The sequence below is a fragment of the Oncorhynchus mykiss genome, chromosome 7 (genome assembly GCF_057628025.1).
Source record: "Oncorhynchus mykiss isolate SJ-2025 chromosome 7, ASM5762802v1, whole genome shotgun sequence".
NCBI lineage: Eukaryota > Metazoa > Chordata > Actinopteri > Salmoniformes > Salmonidae > Oncorhynchus > Oncorhynchus mykiss.
Window position 1 is genome coordinate 31,256,725 of NC_143028.1, and position 11,450 is coordinate 31,268,174.

The window sequence follows — 11,450 nt, forward strand, 5'->3', positions numbered from 1 at the left end:
GCTTCTGCACATGTGCGGATCACGTTCTGCGCAGGTGTGTATATTCTCCACTTTACGCACAGGACAAGCTACTCAGGCAGATGATGCTACTTTTAATAGTCATATTAAAGCTCAATGTCTGCAAGATCACATAATGATCACAGTATTCTACATAACATAACCTAATATAATAGCCTAGTATAACATTACTGTAAAACAGAAACACTATTCAATAGTGAACGATCATTCTTCAAGTTTTACAGGTGAAACATCCATGTGGCATACTTCTGCATTGTAACCATTTGATCTTGATCAGTTTCATGAGTATACGCATTTAGGTGTTCTTGAGTTATACAGTGTTTTGAAGTAGCCTGTCGTTTTGAATGATGCAAAGGGAATTAATTTTAGATCAGATGGTGTTAACTGTAGCCTGCCTGTGTATTTTGTCTAGTGGCGCGCGCGGTTGAGTTTTGGCCGTGAGAGAAATGCCATGGTGTTTTTGTTTTACAATAACGTTTTACTATGTTTGGTTCTGTTATGTAGATTACTGTGAATATTATGTGACCTTGCAGACATTGGTCTAAACTTTACTAAACAAGCACCATTCGACCTGAGTAGCCTGTTCTCTACGAGTAAAGTAGAGAATACATGCGTAGATCGTTATATTTTTGATTTAACCTTTAACTAGGCAAGTCGGTTATTTACAATGATGGCCAAACCCTAACGGCGCTGGGCCATATGCCCAGAAGCTTCAGCTATTTTCTTTTTTGACTAAAGATGGCTCCACAGACTCCCACTATATACACACACATCACTTAATATTCACGTTCCCTTCAAAGCTTGATTGCTTTTAGACTGAAGTGATTCTCAATGAAAATGGATCCATAACCTTTCAACCTCTTCAACCACACGGTTTAAGTATTTTCAACAACATTCATTCAGCTAAGTCAATTTATTTTCCTGTTTTGGCAGAGCTCAATGTAAAGATATGGCTCTGGTTTGAGAAGTGTTCAGAACAACAACAAAAACAAAGGTGAAATGGCATGTTTAAGAAAGGACATGTCTACAACTGCACAAAAACTAACCATCGGTTGCATCCCAATTGTCCACTCTTCTCCCAAATGTGCACTTGCACACTTCCCGTCATGGATATAGCAATGGTGGAAACTTCCTCCAGCCAATGCCTACACCAAACCAATGATGGGAAGTGTGCAACTGGCAGAAGGGTGGAGAATTGGGATGTGCATTGTCATCCATCTTCCTACTGGTGTAGCAGCAGGAGCACCTACAGTACCTGTGTGTGTTGGGGGCCTGAAGTCATGAAGGAATGCTTGTAAATACACTTGTGTACTTAATGTTTCATGCTCAGTTGCTTGTAACTATTGTATTATGACAGACTAAAATGCCACAGAAAAACTAATTTTAATCTACTGTGTCATTGCTTACGATGGACTGTAATTGTACCTGACCCAGGTGATGGGATATCTGAATAAAACATGCTTTAACTACACTCACTTTTTGAGAGGGAGAGAAACTCGGCATATTCTACTTATTACTCGCATTGTTTAAATGATGATTTATACCTTGAAAGACCCATGACAATTAAGTCCTCTGACTTGATGTTTTTGTGTAAAAATACAGAACATTGCTACTGTGCACAGACTGCATCTGCCAGACTAGACTAATCTGATCCTAGATCTGTGGTTACCCGCAACTTTTTACTGGAGCGCTCTAGTCTAGTTACAATCTGTTTGTAATGGTGTAAAGTGGCCAGCAGAGAGCAGCATAGACCCTTATAAAAAGCATCACTTGAGTTCATATAGTAGGGCACAGAGTTTGCTTTTGGTAAGGTTTCCACCTCTCATGCCGTTATTGCCAACTAGGCTACAGTGCAGCTCAAATACAGTGAAATTTAACTTTGGATCTTTTAGCAACCTTTCAAGTGTATTTACTAAAACCCTGATGTACACTGAACAAAAATATAAACACAACACGTGTTGGTCCCATGTATCATGAGCTGAAATAAAAGATCCCAGAAACCTTCCAGATGCACAAAAACCTTATTTCTCTCATTGTGTGGACAAATTTGTTTACATCCTTATTAATCTGCATATCAAGCAGATTAAATAGCATAATCATTACACAGGTGCACCTTGTGCAGAGGGCAATAAAAGGCCAGTACAATGTGCAGTTTTGTCACAACACAATGCCACATATGTCTCAAGTTTTGAGGGAGCGTGCAATTGGCATGCTTCAGAGAGGTTGGGTTAAATGCGGACATTTCAGTTGAATGCATTCAGTTGTACAACTGACTAGGTACCCTTCAGGAATGTCCACCAGAGCTGTTTCCAGATCATTTTATGTTAATTTCTTTAACATAACCCCCTCCAACATCATTGTAGAGAATTTGGCAGTACATCCAACCGGCCTCACAACTGCAGACCACGTTGAATCACGCCAGTCCAGGACATCAACATCCGGTTTCTTCACCTGCAGGATCATCAACATCCGGTTTCTTCACCTGCAGGATCGTCTGAGACCGGACAGCTGGTGAAACTGTAGGCTTGCACCACCAAAGAATTTCAACACAAACGGTCAGGGAAGCTCATATGCGTGCTTGTCGTCCTCACCAGGGCTTTGACCTGACTGTAGTTCGATGTCGTAACTGACTTCAGTAGGCAAATGCTCACGTTGGATGGACACTGGCATGCTGTAGAAGTGTGCTCTTCAAGGATGAATCCCGGTTACAACTGTATCAGGCAGATGGCAGACTGTGTATGGCATCATGAGGGCGAGCGGTTTGCTGTTGTGAACAGAGTGCCCCATGGTGGCGGTGGGGTTATGGTATGGGCAAGCATAAGCTACAAACAATGAACACAATTTGATTTATCAATGGCAATTTGAATGCAGAGATCCCATGATGAGATCCTACCATATTGTCCATGGCATCCTCGGCACTCGTCAGTGCTTTGTTCCTCCTCCTACCTCTCCTGGCTCCTGTGCGTGTTGCACAGGATCCAGGTATCCCCCGCCCTCTCACCTGCTTTCGAGTTCGCTTGGGGACTTGTTACCAAATTCAAAGTTTCAAGTTTCTATTATTCCTTGGGAGTTTTCCTTCAGGCGTGCTCGGTCGCTGAGAAGTGAACTTTGGAAAATCCTTTCCACTGACAATGCACCTGAAGAGGCACTCTGCAATTCTGTTCTCTTTGCAGTTTCAAGGACCTGAGCTCCCTCTTCTTTTTGCTTTATTATAGGCTATAGTAAGCCAAACAATTGATATGTGTGTGTGTGTATAAGGTTATGAGTGTGTGGGGAGAGCACAGCAGAATGATGCCACCATCAAAAATACTCCAAGAGGAGATGGAACACACAGCACCCGTTACTGTGTCTTCATCCCCTCTACATTGACTGACCAGATGATCCAAGCTTATCATACCAACCCCATGAGTGGCCATCTTGGAGTCTTCAAGACCTACAGAAGATTACAGGAGGTGGTGTACTGACCAGGCATGTGGATCGATACCAAAAGGTTTGTACAGCAGTGTGAAGTCTGCCAGGAATACAAACCAGACATGGGCAGACCTGCCGGGAAACTGCAGCAGACCATTGTGAACCATCCCAATGAAATGGTGGGAATTGACCATGGGGCCTTTTCCTCCCAGCCAGGGGACCCGGAATGAATTGTTATTGGTGCTAGTGGTCTACTACACACACTGGGTGGAGTTGTTTCCACTCCGCAAAGCCACTGCATCCGCCATTGCTCTAATTCTGTAAATGGAGGTTTTTACCAGATTCAGGATTCCAAACCAGATTCTCTCTGACCGAGGTCCGCAGTTCATCTCAGGAATCTACAAAGAGCTCTGTACCTACAGGGGTGTAGTTGCCAAGCTGTCCACGGCCTACCATCCTCAGACCAACCTGACCGAGAGGGTAAATTGCATCCTTGAAGGGGATGATTGCTTCATTCGTGGGGGGATCAGCACACAAGCACACCTTGCCCAAAGTAGACAGTGCAAGGGTGTGAACAGGTGTGCAGTTACCTACCGCTTACTTACTGTAATAATGTTGGTTTTGTTGGCACACCTGAGTTTTGCTTTGCACTGAACTCTGCGGTCCAGGAGACTTCTGGGTTCACTCCCGCCGAACTCCACCTGGGAAGACCACTAAAAGGTCAGATGGACAGAGTCTTGCAAAGTTACAACGTTTCACCTGACTACCCAGCATTTTATGCAGTCCAACACCACCACACCTTGCTAGTCAGAGTGGAGGCCAGCAGAATCAAAGCCAAAAAACGGCAGCTCAGAAACTAAAACAAACATAGACTAGACGTGTGTTTCCCACAACAGTCTCATATCTGTGTCCATTCTCATCATCTGTCAATGGCGTCCAAGCAGTTCACTGCCAAGCTAGCTTCGAGATGGAAAGCTAGTTTCCAGATGCAAACTACAGTGGTTGCTCTACTAAAAGTTTTGTGATTATGCTATGGGACTTAGAGGTCATTTGTGGTTTAGTACAGTACCCTGCATCACCACTTCATTGCTCCAGAACACCGCAAAGGGGAGTTAGAACACTGATTATACGTTTGGGTCCTACTGTCTCTAACTGACAATGAATGGGTGACATAAACGTAAATAGAAACTGATAAATGTGCACGACTTCAGTATTACTTACTAAAACTGTTGTTGCACTAAGATATTTATTATTTTATTTTGTTACGATTATTTAGCTCTTACTGTAGTACTGTAGACCAGTTATGTTGTACAACGCCTGAGTGGCGCAACGGTCTAAGACACTGCATAGCATTGCAAGCTGTGTTGCTACAGATTCTGGTTCAATACATGTGCTGGCCTCGAATGAGAGACCCATGAGATGACTGTAGGTGTTTGGTTTCTCTCCCTCTAAAAACAGAAATAAATCATCCTAAATAACAAACTTGCTTTATTTCCAAATGAGTAACAATGTCTCATCCCATGTTCAAGTATGGCCTTTTTCTCGCTCCTTTTACGTTATTTGAAAACGAAATCATCTCCAAAATATTATTTTTTAAACAAAGCAATTATTATTATTAATTTAGAATTATATAAAAGCCCATTGGATATTCTCACATATATATTATTAACCCTGTTATTAGCAGGACAATAAATGTTGTTCATGGCTCCCGAGTGGCGCACAATGGGATTACCTTGCAGTTCTCCAGCTGTATCAACAAAGCGTGCAATGTTCAAGGCACGAGGGCAGGGGGCACGGGATGGGCCGCAGAGCCACTCACAGAAGACCGACCTAAGCCATGGGGAAGGGAGGAGGAGGGGGGGTGAACCCCCATCCCGCCACACTGGATAGCACAGAGCAACACTTTAAGGTGCATTGCACTAATAATGGAGCTGACTAGGGAAACGTTCCCGCTGTTTTTATTGCCAGTCTGCACGTTCAAACTAAAACAAATTGAACTAATAATGGCATCTTTATGCTTTCATAATTAAATCATTATAAAAATACTCTTTCAAAATGTCGACGTTTATTTAGTTATGGATCCATAACGAATTACTATGGGAATAAATATCACTGAATTACAGAAATATCCTCCAATCCTCTATATGTAATTATTGGCGGAGAGTCACGTTATATTTTTCGATATACTGTAGGTACCGTAGGCGCCATGAGTCTCACTAGTGTTGAGTAATGTACTGTTAAAAGGGGTGTAGATCTTATTTATTTAAAGAGCATACTGAAGTTAGAAGCAATAGGAGTTGAAGCAATAGCCTACAACGGTCTTGATAAATTAATGAGATTTTTATTTTGACTGAATCTCCGTTTGGGTATTGGTTAGACTACAATTAGGGTGTAGAAATGTTATGCTCTTAGTGTAACCTTTAAATAACTAGGCAAATCTCTTGGAACTACCCATCCCGGATCTGGGAGAATTGTCAGCAACTACACTAATTAGCATAGTGCATTGGTCAAATAATCTTACTAGAAAATATTCATATTCATGAAATCACAAGTGAAATATAGTGAAACACAGCTTAGCCTTTTGTTAATCACCCTGTCATCTCAGATTTTGAAATTATGCTTTACAGCGATAGCAAGACAAGCGTTTGTGTAAGTTTATTGATAGCCTAGCATAGCATTATGTCCAGCTAGCAGCAAGAAGCTTGGTCACGAAAATCAGAAAAGCAATCAAATTAACCGTTTACCTTTGATGATCTTCAGCTGTTTTCACTGACGAGACTCCCAGTTAGACAGCAAATGTTCCTTTTGTTCCATAAAGATTACTTTGATACCCAAAATACCTCTGTTTGTTTGTCACGTTATGTTCAGAAATCCACTGGAAATAGCGGTCACGACAACGCCGAAAACAAATCCAAATTATATCCATAATATCGACAGAAACATGGCAAACGTTTTTTTATAATCGATAATATATCAACCGGGACAGTTGGCTTTTCAGTAGGACCGGGAGTAGGACCAGGAGGAAAAAATGGCTACCTCTCTCTTTTACGCCATCAGCTGGCCACTTACGCAATGTGTTCGTTTACGCTCATTCTTCAACATTAAGGCGTGAAACTACGTCTAAAGGCTGTAGACACCCTAGGGAAGACGTAGAAAAAGGAATATGGTTGATATCCCTTTCAATGGGCAATAGGGATGCATAGAAAGACAGGGGTTTCAAAATAAGGGTCACTTCCTGATTGGATTTTTCTCAGGATTTCACCTGCAATATCAGTTCTGTTATACTCACAGACAATATTTTTATAGTTTTGGACATTTTTGAGTGTTTTCTATCCTAAGCTGTCAATTATATGCATATTCTAGCATCTGGTCCTGAGAAATAGGCAGTTTACTTTGGGAACGTTATTTTTCCAAAGATAAAAATAGTGCCCCCTAGTTTCAAGAGGTTTTAAAGAACAAATTCTTATTTACAAGGACAGTCTACTCCTTCCTCCCTGTGGGGAATTGAACACCGGTCTCCTGCGTGCCCGCACGACACAGGGATTCTTCAGCTAAATAGCCCAGTACTGTAAGCCTATCAAATGCTTCTCAAAGATGCCCTCTGGTGGTCGAACTAGGATTTAATGGCACCAGTGGTTCACACTTAAATAACGTGCCATAGAATTATGCGGCACCATGCAAGCTGCGACGCAGTATGCTGCAACTTTTAAAGGACGAACCACTTGGTCTGTTTGGAGGACACGGGGAAGATAATCATTGAAGCCTGGATGCAACAGCTAAGACCATCTGTCTTTATCCCTTTCTTCAGTACTTTACACTGAAATAATTTCTCTCTTTGTGCTGCGCTCCCTTTTATGTTCAGTGCCTTTGGTATACTAATAATGCACTGTAGGTCCGTTTGACATTTTAGTTAAAGGGAGGTTGTGTGAGAGTTTATTATTGTTTTAACTGTATTGATTTTGTGTGGGACTATTGACATTTGGCCAAGAATATATATTTTTTAACATTTTAAGGCCTTCTTTGTTTTGTCTATGAACACACTCATACACACCCCACTCACTCCTCCACTGGGAGGTAATACACAATATTGCAAATTCTTTAAGGTTTATGACTGGGTTCTTTCTTGTGAATTGTTTCTATGAAGTCGCCATTAAATTGCTCTGCCATTATTCTTGTATGAGGTATTATTGGATGGGTTGCCTCTTTGCTGTGACGTGTTTTATATGGTGTGTCTTATCCTTTCTCTCCACTGGCTATCTGGTAAACAGGCTACATTCTAGGCAGTCTCTTCTGCTGATGTGTTTGTGTCTGGTAGCAGTACTCTATCTATCCTACTATTTTCTTTTCGGCAGGGTTAATACCTGCCTGGCACACGAACAATTGTTTTTTTTTCATCTTTACCCCTCTCGAACAATACTGCTACAAGTTGAGATAGTAAGTGCTTTTGCAAAAGTCCGATGGCATCCATACAACAGTGTCATTATACTTAGACAGTGGTGTAAAGTACAGAAGTAAAAATACTTTAAAGTACTACTTAGATCGTTTTTTGGAGTATCTGTACTTGACTATTTATATTTTGGACAACTTGTACTTTTACTCCACTACATTCCTAAGGAAAAGAATGTACTTTCTACATTTTCCCTGACACCCAAAAGTACTCGCTACATTTTCAACGTTTAGCAGGTCAGGAAACTGGTCCAATTCACACTCTTATCAAGAGAAAATCCCTGGTCATCCCTACTGCATCTGATATGACATAAATACAAATAATGAAAACAAAATTGTGCTGTCTGGTTTGCTTATTATAAGGAATTTGAAATTACTTATACTTTTACTTTTGATAGTTAAGTATATTTTAACAATTACATTTACTTTTGATACTTCCATATATTTAAAACCAAATACTTTTAGACTTTTACTCAAGTAGTATTTTACTGGGTGACTTTCATTTTTACTTGAGTAATTTTCCATTAAACATTCCTTTACTTTTAATCAAGTATGATAATTGGGTACTTTTTTCCACGACTGTACTTAGACCTACCTCATACAAAATGACAACAGTCAGAGAGAGTCAGTGCAAGGTCTAGTCAAAGTCACAAGACAATAAAAAGTTGGTCACAAAAAAAGACACAAAAGGAAAAAATAAATAAACCTATTAATATCACCTGTCATATCAATGTATTTTCTTTATAGATCATTTATTAACACAGTGGTAAACATGTGTGATCCTTTATTTACTTTGTTTGACGCAACTCCTCTTGGTATTACGTTTATGACACATTAACCTAACGTAGCAGGTGTAAAAGAAATGCCTGAAACTAAGAAGAAAAAAACAGTTGCGGGAGGTTCTCTTCTGCACTGTTCAACCAATGCAATAAATGTGGTGTAGGAGTTAAGATTGAGTGTTGCGTACCACAGTATCGTGTACCACAGAGTCGTCATACCCATATACCCTAGTGGTCAAACAAGAAAATGGTTCCAATCGTTTTTCCACCATCCATTTTTCCCATAAGGGATTTTAGAAACCCTTATAATAAGGGCTGTGTTTCGCGTAGGCTTACCCTGGCGTGACATTTTGATAACCATGTAAATCTCTTTAGGACAAGGGGACTTTCATCAATATATTCGCCTGTATTAAACCCCAAAAATGAAATGCTAATTAGCTGCTAATTTGGTTGTCATAAAAAAATTACAAATGTCATGGTGATTTGGATGAGACTGCCGAATCGAGGCAAAGGTTAAAATCTCTGGATTATTAACTAATGTTAGCTACATTTAGTAATTCATAAAATGGCTACATTTCTTTCAATTGACAATTCTGTTAACTGTCTTGTGCAAGTTTTAAATTGACTCAATGCCTGTTAGCAAAGGTGTCAGCTAGAGATGACCTGCAGGAGCTTGCAGGGATTTGTAGTCTTGCATGATTTCGACTTTGATGCTTATCAGCATTTTCGAATCTGAGAGTATATACAGCCGAATATACTGATAAAAGTCACCTTGTCCAAGAGAGATTTACATGCTTAAAACTTCACGCCGGGGTGAGCCTACACGAAACACAGCCCTTATTTTAAGTGTTTCTAATATACCTTATGGAAAAATGTACGGTGGAAAAACTATTGGCACCATTTCTGTTTGACCGCTAGGTTTTATGGGTATTATGACATCTCCACTGTGGGACTCTATAGGTGTCTCCCCATTCTTATGCTATGTTTGTGTACTAGTCGGAAATAGGAAACTCTGAAATGTCTGACTTGCTAAATTGTTGTAGTTATACACGTGCTGCGTTTAACCAGTTAGCAAGTCGGACATTTCAGTTTCCTAGTTCCGACTAGCACTTGAACGTGGCATTATTACACCTCAGTGGTGTCACCTTGTTAATGGTTAGAGCTTTGGGCCAGTAACCGGAAGGTTGCTGGATCGAATCCCCGAGCTGACAAGTTAAAAATCTGTTATTCTGCCTCTGAGCAAGGCAGTTAACCCACTGTTCCCCGGGCGCCGAAGACGTAAGTGTCGATTAAGGCAGCCCCCCGCACCTCTGATTCAGAGGGATTGGGTTAAATGCGGAAGACACATTTCAGTTGAATACATTCAGTTGGACAACTGACTAGGTATCCCACTTTTCCTTTCCATTCCCCTGAAAACCTTTTGGCCACTGAGGTATAATAAGAAAGGACTTGGCAGAGGCTAATGACACATTCATGTAGCTAAAGAAATCCTCTTAGAAAATAAACACACTGGGCGACAAAATACGAAAAAGCTCATAATGTTTATTAGTACAATTTTGTAGTTTATTGATTTCTCTAATGCCTCCCACCTTTTGATTCTCTTGTGAATAACATTTCCCAGTTTTGTTTAATTTTTCCTTTGTTTGTAAAGCACCCTTAGCAGGAATGTTAGTATTACTACATTATTATTGAATTGTTATTAGGCCTATGATTATGAGAATTACATATAGTATTTATTTTTATTATAATTATCGAACTAGCAATTTAGATAAATGAAGGGAATAACATTGTGGTGTAGTCTAAACTTGTGTTTTGCTTTTATAAACACTGTTGCCTCCATACCCATTCCACCCTAGACGATCGTAACAAAAACCCAGCCTGTGCCAACAACCCTGTGTCCTTTATCCCACTAATGAATACAATACACACGACACGACGGGACTCAATAAACATTAGACAGAGAAAGTATTCCGCTCAACTACTCAGCAACAGCCCCTCAAGTCGTGACGTGGTAACCAAGGCTCCTCGCGCGCTTTAACCCTGCTCCTGGAGACAGCGCGTGGAGCTTTCTATTCGCTACTCACGCACGCGACGCGTCTCATCCCACTTGGCGCTGTTGCTAGGCTTGCTGTTGCTAGGCTGATAAACATGGATTTAAACACTTTATCTGTCCTTCGGAGTTTGAATATTTCTCGACGTGAAGTGTCCAAAGACGAAATGACACATGAAATAGAATAAGAAGTGAGCGATTGTTTATTAGAATGAGAATGTTGGCTTTAAACGGTTAACCTTAATAAAAATGTGTCTTATCTTTTATCTTGTACAGTTGTAGCCTGTTTACGATCATCCTCGAAACGATGCGGTAGAGGAGTTTTTGGGAACGCCCAATTTAGAAACCTGCTTTCGACATGTTGAATCGGAGCGTGGTGATGTTGCTTTGATAGCGCGCACAGGCACTCCAATAAATTACATTTCTGAAATGAATATCCGAATGACATTATGTTCCTTTAGAATAAACGTGCAATAAAAGAAAAGAAAACAAACAATTAATTATTATAGGCTGTCACTTATTGCAATAAATGGGCTATATTGCGTTGTTTCATTTGAGGAATAAAAATATGTTGAAGTTCAAATGTTGCAGCAGGCTATACTAGCCTACTCTTGAGAAATAACACTATTTACACAGACAGGGCTACAGTTGGGGGATAGCAGTCGAACTTCAAAGCATTTCACATAACATGACACACAGACTTGATTAAAGGCCTACTGTACAATGTGGCCCTCACGCGCGTAAAG